At 57.4% G+C, this 8,014-nt stretch overlaps 1 long non-coding RNA gene across 1 annotated transcript; it reads right to left on the bottom strand.

Annotated features, from left to right (window-relative positions):
* Nucleotides 1-2,929: 2,929 nt before the first annotated feature.
* Nucleotides 2,930-7,811, bottom strand: LOC106146518. The gene is made up of 3 exons (XR_001230989.1): nt 6,175-7,811; nt 4,355-4,559; nt 2,930-2,968 (listed from the first exon to the last, which is right to left on the bottom strand). It is a non-coding gene; the product is annotated as an uncharacterized LOC106146518 (long non-coding RNA).
* Nucleotides 7,812-8,014: the final 203 nt, after the last annotated feature.

The raw sequence follows: 8,014 nt of genomic DNA on the forward strand, positions 1-8,014 counted from the left end.
ATGCTAGGTGAACCTTGCCTTTCAGTCCTTGATTTCTCAGAGATGCCATAGGAGGTGAAAGGAGGCACCAGGAGGGGCCACACTGCTGCCCACTAGGGTACCAGGGATGGTGATGGTACCCAAGGGGGTGAGGGGAGACCTAAAATTTCTCTCTGACTTCCGCTTCCCCTTCTGTCTTGGATTTTTTTTTTTTTTTGAGACAGGGTTTCACTATGTAGTCCAAGTTGGCCTTGAACTCGCGGTGATCCTCCTGCCTCAGCCTCCCAAGTGCTGGGATTGCATGCATGCAGCACTACGTTGGGTTTTGCTCTCTTTTTTCTTTTTCTTTTTTTTTTTTTTTTTTTTTTTGAGTCTGTCTTGGTTCAGAGTCTCTGAGGCCAGCAGGAACATTTCCCAGCTTCCCCAGAGTCAGGAGTGACCTCCAGGTTCTGTCCTGGGCAGTAGAGGCAGCTAAGTGACAAGGACACCCTGGCCACCCGCTGTGCGACCAGGGACACTAACGGGGCCACAGGTAACCCAGCGAGCCTTGTGCCTCCCTCTCTCCCTCGACCCCAAGCCTCTGTCCCTCACCTCCGGGGCGGGCAGCAGTGCCACTTCCAGGCGTGACAGGGACATCACTTCAGTCGGCTGCACAGGCACGTTCGCCCCAGCAGGAGCAGCGTTTGCGGCAGAGCCCTGGGAGGGCCCCCGGGAAGCAGGGAGGGAGGAGGGGCAGCAGGAGGTGTGGGAGGCCGCAGAGTAGGAGCAGGAAGTAACGTGATCCTGATCCCGTCAGCTTTGACAAAGGTCCAGCTGTGGCCTCCGGGAGAAGTGGATCCCTTCCCTGAAGTCTCCTCAGGTGTCATTACCGGCTCTTGGGGAGACAATAATAGCTGGGCCCCGTGGTGCCTGCCAGCTTTGCCCATCAAAGGAGCCTGTGCCGGTCCCAACACCCCTTGTCCAGCGAGCTGGGCCTGGGAACCTATCACTGTCTGCTGCCTTTGGCCGGACACGGTGGGGCAGGCCTGTAATACCAGCACTTGGGGAGGCTGAGGCAGGAGGATTGCAGTGAGTTCAAGGCCCGCCGGGGCTACATAGCAAGACCTTGTCTCAAGACCAAATCAAACCATCTTTGGAACATGTTCTGCCACGGACTCCAGCCACCCCTGAAGCACCCACGTAGCCAGGATCCCAGAACAGGGTCCCCTCAGGAAAGGCGTGGGCAGCAGCGGCTCTGCACCAGTGCAACCTGTGTCAGAATACAAGCCCACCCCCACCCCCACCCCCGCGGGGTGGCCGCACTGCCTCCCACTCTGAGCCCTCAGGGTCCCTGGCCCCCGGGAGCCCAGCAGAGGAGGTGGGTGCCGGTAACCCGGTGCCCAGGACGAGGAAAGACGGTGTCGCTGCGGCAGGAAGCACAGCCAGACTGTGACAGGCCGGGGCCTGGACACGCGGCCTCGGCCTAGGAAGTTGCGCGTGCGGGCCCAGCCGGCTCCGGACAGGAGGGGGAGCCTGGAGTGAGCGGCGGGAGCCGGGACTCAACAAAGCAGCACTCAGAAACCCAGCCTGGAAGCAGAAGTCCGAAGAAGCAGGCTGTCGGCGGGGAGAGGCGCAGGCTGTGGGCCTCCTGCGTACTTTGCCATACTCTCATGAAAGCTGCTGCCAGAGTCGGGCCACTGTCACATCCACAGTTTGGCCGCTTGAGCGCAGCAAGCTGACGTCCAGCGGGGCCTTTGCACGTGCCAGGCCTGCTGCTGGACTGTCCCCTCCGTCCTCCGGGGGTGGCTCCCCTTCTGTCGGCTCTGTCCTGAGATGTCACAGTCCCAGAGAAGGCCCCCGGCCTCAAATCACTTTCATTTTGTTTATTTTCCAGGATTTGGCATTACTTCTGGCCCTCTGTAAGTGCAGATTTCACAGCTGTGGTTCAAAAATATTTTTTTTAAGTTACCTTCTACTGAGCATGTGCAGGCATTTTTTCCGCCGTGATTCCCTAAGCGACATGTTAGAAGAGTGATTTGCTTAGCATTTACACGGTGTCAGGTACCCTAAGTCACCTAGCCATGATTTAAGGTGTTCGGGAGGATGTGTGGTGATTGGACGCAACATGACGTCACTTCCCTCGTGTCTGAAATTATTCTGCTGAGTTCAGACCTGTGGTAGCTCATGGGCTCAGCATGTGCTGGGCCCTGGTTTCAGTTCCTGGCACCAAACAAAAAAGAATTTTTTTAAAAAATTGTGTTCGCTGGCTAGAGGCTTCGCTCCGTGCCTGTCCTCATCCCCGGAATGCATCTCCTCCCGCCTTGGCCCAGAACTCCTGTCCCAGGCGCGGAGGCGCTCAACAAACCCTCCCCTGGGGAGCAGGTCAGTAAAGCTGCTGCCTGTGGCCAAGTTGTGGATTTGGATCTGTTTTCAGATGCTTTTGGCTGGAGCCTTGGGAGCACCAATGCCCGAGGTTGGACAAGGCAGACATTTATAAGTCCTGCGTCCCAGGAAGTCCCGGGTGGGGCAGCTCCAGGAGCCTCAGTTGCAGGCCCCAGGGACTTTCTGCCTCCCTCGGGGCACACGGGCACGGTGGCCCTCCCCCCTGGCATCTTGTCTAGGACTGTTGGGTACCCAGAGAAGACAGGAAGCCACTGCCTTGTGTCCTTTTTTATTAGCAGGAAGCTCTTCCAGAATTCCCCCTGCATGCACTCCCATATCTAATTGGTCAGAATTTGGTCACGTGTCCAGTCGTCAGCCAGTCATGGTGAGAGGAATGGTATTCCTCTATTGCTTTATTGCTTTAGAACAATCAAGAGTGCTTTTCTTTTCCTTTGCTTTCCTTGGCTCTTCTCTCTTCTCTCCCCTTCTTCTTCTTCTCCGTTTCCATCTCTCTTTGTCTCTCCGTCTCTGTCTGTCTGTCTATCTCTCTCTCCCAGCAGCACTCGGGAAGACAGAGGCAGGAGGATTGCTGTGAGTTCAAGTCCAACCTGAACTACATAGCGAGACCCTGTCTCAAAAACAAACAAATGATACTTACTTAAATTCAGTAAAATACGCTTTCATGCGAGCACCTGTCCGAGCGCATGCGGGGGCGTCTGTGGGCCTGAGCTCTGCCCGTGTGGAAGGTCATATTTAAGGTCAGCAGGAGCTCCTGCACCGGAATGCAACAGTAACCGCAGGGCTTTCTCCCGCCTGTGCCGGGTTAATAACGGGCTCCGGCTTTGGCTTTCGGGGCTGCGACGTCTGTGGTGAGCACTCAACTCTGCCACCGCAAGGAACACGCACAGGGCCGTGTGCCGGGGAAACCTGCTATGAAGCCCAGGCTGGCCTTGACTTTGACACCCTCCTGCTTCGGCCTCCCAGAGTGCTGGGGTGACACTCAGCCACCATCACGCCCGGATCCAATAAAACTTTATTTATACACCAGGCTGGGGGCCAGTTTGGCCCGCAGCGTGCCGTGTGCTGACTCTGGCTGTAGAACTCAGAGCGGCAGAGATGGTGTTTGTGCTGGGGGCCTGCCTGTCACTGACAGCAAGGGGGGCTCACTGCTGAATTCTTTGCTCATGACGCCATGGGGGCTGCCTCTGCCCCCACCTTGGTGCTCATGGTCCCTTGACAGGGAGCTCCCTGGCTCTGCAGGGACATCTGGGCTCAGGGGACACCTGGGGCTTGGGGGGACCCCAGGGCCCAGGCCCCATAGGCAGTGTGAATCTCCGGACCCCGTTTCCAGCAACACAGGAAGCCCGCGCGCCCCATGGCTCCTGCGGCCCTACCCCAACCTCCCTATGCCGCGGGGACCAGGGACTCTGAGCCTGACCATGTGGCTCCTCTGTCACCCTGGCCAGCTCTTCTCTCTGGCCTGGGGCAGTTTGGGGGTGCCCAGTCCTTAGCCCCCCACTGCCAAGTCTCCTACCTGTCCATTCTCATCCTTTCGGGAGACACTGCTGCCTCTGCTTCCCAGCCCTCGCCCCCTCCCCTAAACCTGTGGCCACCACAGGGACTCTTTATCCTGTTGTTGGGTTTTACATCTTTACCATTTAGAAGTTTACTGCTCAGGGGCAGGAAGCTCAGTCTTGTGTATCCATGACCACCTGACCATCCCAGAACTCCTCACCTTGCAAGGATGAACCCCAGTCCCCTTAGGCTACAACTACCCCCCAGCTCCTACCCACCTGCTCTGAGAATCTGACTCCAGGGACCTCATGTAAATGGAGTTGCACAGTACTTATCCTTCTATGACTTGATGTTTCACTGAGCACTGTGTCCTCCAGGTTTGTCTGTGTTGTAGCAGGTGTGGGAACTTCCTTCCTCTTCTGGGCTGTATAATATTCCCCTCCCCAGGGTCCCTGGGCTGCCTCTGTCTTGGACTCTTACTAATCAGGGACACAAATACCTGTCTCTAGCATTCTCTTGGTTCTTTGCAGTCTGTAGCCAGCAGCAGATTGCTGTGCGCTGTGCTCATTCCAGTTTAAGGTTTTGGGGAGCCAGCACCCGGTTGCCACAGCACACGCACCATCTTGTGTCCCGTCAGCAAAGCCCGAGCTCACATTTCTCCTGTCCTCCCGAGTTTCCACACTTCCGGGTGATCAGCGGTTGTCCTAGGGCACGGAAAGTCAAGCTGTGTGGTGGCTTTGTGTTGTGTCTCCCTGCAGACGAGGGAAGAGCCCCTCCAGCACTGGCCAGGCAGGCCGGCTCAGGGCTTGTGGCGTTGAGGAGGTGGCCGCTGTCTCGGCGCCCCTTTCCCAGCTGTGACGTGGGAGGCAGGGAACTGCACACCTTGCTCGGGGTGGTGTTGGGCGCAGGGGCTTTGAGTTTCTCTGGGACTGGCCAGCTTCCTCTCCTACCTCACATTCTCCCCTCAACACTCTGCCTGCCCTCTGCCTGCTGTCTTCCCTCTGCCTTATTTCCCCTTTCTTTCTTTCTTGTCTTGTCTTTTTGAGACAGGGTCTCACTATGAAGTTCACGCTACAAAGTTAGGGTCTTGCTCTGTATGTCATTCAGGCTGGTCTGGCACTCACTAGGCAGCCCAGGCTGGCCTTAAACTCACAGAGATCTTCCTGCCTCAGCCTCTGGAGTAGCTATGATGACAGGCGTGTACCACCACACCCAGCTTATTTCTACCACATTTCTTGGCAGAAGCAGGTCACAAGCAGTCAGTCCAGCTTCAAGGGGACAGCAGACTCAGTAGTGGGGACACAAAGGCGTGTGGCACCTTCCATCTACTGCACGAGGAAGAGGTGGGGATAAATGCCCACCCTCCTGGCCTCCCTCCTCAGCTCCTTCCCCATAGCCCAGAGGGGCCACTTGTCATTGTGACTTCTGTGATTATTTATGGCTGGTCCCGATGTCAAAACCATGAGCTCCAGGGGTGCCCGGATCACATCTGCTTTGCTACCACGGGCTCTCCATTGCCCTGTGCTGTTTCTGGCACAGGGCAGGTACCCCGGGAATCTTGTCCAGCGAGTGAGCCTTTCCTGACGTGGCCTGTGTCAGTCAGCTGTCCACTGCTGTGACACAGTGTCCCAGAAAGTCAACTTGAAGGAAGGAAGGAAGGTTTATCTTGACTCACAGTTTCAAGAGGGTACAGTCCATGGCCACCAGCTCCCAGACAGGAGCACGTGGCAGAAGGGCCTATGGGAGGAGAGCTGCTCACAGCATGGCGGCCAGCCAGGAGGAAGGGTGTGGTGGCACACAGTGTAATCCCAGCATTCTGGAGGCTAAGGCGGGAGGCCTGCAAGTTCGAGGCCAGCCCAGGCAGTTTAGTGAGACTTTCTCTCAAAATAAAAAGGGTTCAATCCCCAGTACTAAAAAGACAGAAAGTAAACCCAACAGCACAGAAAGTGTGTCTTGAACTCTCATAGGCTCATTTTTTTCACAGCTTGGTCCCTGCTTATGTAGTCTTTCTTCTTTTTGTGTTACTGAGGATTGAACCCAGGGGTGCTCTACCACTGAGTCACATCCCTGCCCTGCCCCTGTTATTTTTCATTTGGAAATGTCCCAGGCTAGCCTCAGACCTTCCATCCTCCTGCCTCAGCCTCCTAGTGCTGCTGCATACCCAGCCCAAAAGACTGACTTACCTGCTTCTGCGTTTCGTTATGCTCTTGCGGGGCTGGGGATGGAGCCCAGGGCCTTGGCCACGCTGGGCGAGCCTTCTGCTACTGAGCTACATCCCTAGCCTTGCTTTCGATTTTAAAATCTTTTCTTTGCACTCACAGGTCAGCCAGGGCAGAGGGGATCCGCTGTGTTGCTCACACTCTCTGCAGCCCCCGCACCATGAGCCCGGCATGCATTAGGTGCTCAGGAAACTCTGGCTCACAGGTGGATGACGGTGGGTGAGTGGGTGGGCGGTGTCACCCAGGAAGGCCAGGCTACGTCAGGGCCGCGCTCCTCCCCCACTGCTCCTTGCTGCTGACATTGTGACATGTCCGGTGCTGTAGGTGCAGCTCCCTAGCTGGCCAGGTCCTTGCCAGGGCCGGGACCTTTGTCCTGGCCGCGCCCGGCAGTGATAGTGCAGGTCCTGGGTCAGGCCAAAGATCGGCTTCCACTGTCAGCCCCGAGGGACAGGGACGCTCCTGCAGGTGGCCGTGGGCAGCGGCAAGTGACACAAGCAGGTGATGCCGAGGGACTCAGGCTGCCTGGGTTTTCGTGACGGGGCAGGGACATTCAGCCCACGGTGCAGGGCAGTGGTGGAGTGGGGCAGGGGCAGAGCCTGGTCCTCGAGGGGAAGCCAGGTGGGGCGAACCAGTAGCTCACGCTCAGCTGCACCCACAGGCCCTGCCCCAGGGTGCCTGGCTGCTCCTCCACAGCGCTTCTTCCTACAGCTCCTTCGGGCCTCTGATCCCTGTCACCTTCTCAGAGAGGCCACCTCTGCCTCGGCGGCCTTGACCTTGTCCTCATTCTCTCTGTGAAGAAGCAGCCGTAACAGCTGCCATAACAGCAACCTCAAACAGAAACTCGACAAAGGCCCATGTGCAACTGTCCCTCTCTGCAGGGTGGCAATGTGCCCCAGGCCCTTTGCACCTTCCAGGGAAGCACTCTGCCCTAGAATCCCAGCCTGCCCTGCATATGCAATTCCACTGTCAGTAGGCAAGTTTTGCAAAAGAAACAAACCTCACAGGACCAAACACTGTCATTCAGACTGTGATCAACATAAGAACACAGACCATCACACTCTTCCTTCCGTGTGGGTCCTGGGGATCTGGTGTGTAGGAGACATAGGACATGTCGCTTTCAGTCGCTCCTGTCAGGTGCAGGGGCAGCTGCGGCAGGGGCCAGGGCACCGTGCGGCCGGAACGCAGGACAGCAGCGAGGGCTCACTGCTCCCTCGCGGCCCTTGCTTGTGCGGGATGTAGGCCCCGGCCAGACCCGCTCCCGGCCCACCCGCACGTGGCCGGTGCTCGGCCAGTCCGCTTCCTGAAGACAGCAGGTGGTGCGCGTCCCCGTGCCAGCCCTCCTGGCAGCATCTGGGCAGCAGATGCGGCGCCGCGGTCACTTCCTCTTTGCGTGCGTTTCTCTCCCCCGCCTTCCCCTCCCCCTTCCCGCTCCCTTCCGCACGCATAGCACAGCAGTCACAGAGGAGTGAGACCCTGTCTTGAAATAAGTAAAAAGGGTCCCAGCCCCAGCACCCCGCCCTAAGAAGTCAGACAGTGAGCGCCGCAGAGAGAAACAGGCAGAGGGCGAGATGGGGCGGGGGTGCGGGTTAGAAAGGGCGGAGGGCGGCAAGTTGAGGGGAGCTCCGCAGAGGGGAACCCCAATGCAGAGGGAGCCGGCGTGCAAAGGCCCTGAGGCAGAGCCCGGAGCAGTCAAGGAACCCCTCTGTGCTGGGCCTGGAGCCTGGGAGAAGAGGGGGAGTTTTTAAAAATCACTCTTGACCCCGATTTTTTTTTTTCCCCCGGTATGGGGAATCAAACTCACGACCTTGGGCTTGCCAGGCAGGCCCTGGGCTGCTGAGCTAAATCCCCAGCCCTTTAAAAAAACCACTCTTAGTGAGATGTAATTTGCACCTAGTAAACTCACCCACTTATTCTCGTTTTCATTTTGCTTGTTTTTGTGT

Source organism: Chinchilla lanigera, unplaced genomic scaffold, assembly GCF_000276665.1.
Source record: "Chinchilla lanigera isolate Chin_1 unplaced genomic scaffold, ChiLan1.0 scaffold00081, whole genome shotgun sequence".
NCBI classification, from domain to species: domain Eukaryota; kingdom Metazoa; phylum Chordata; class Mammalia; order Rodentia; family Chinchillidae; genus Chinchilla; species Chinchilla lanigera.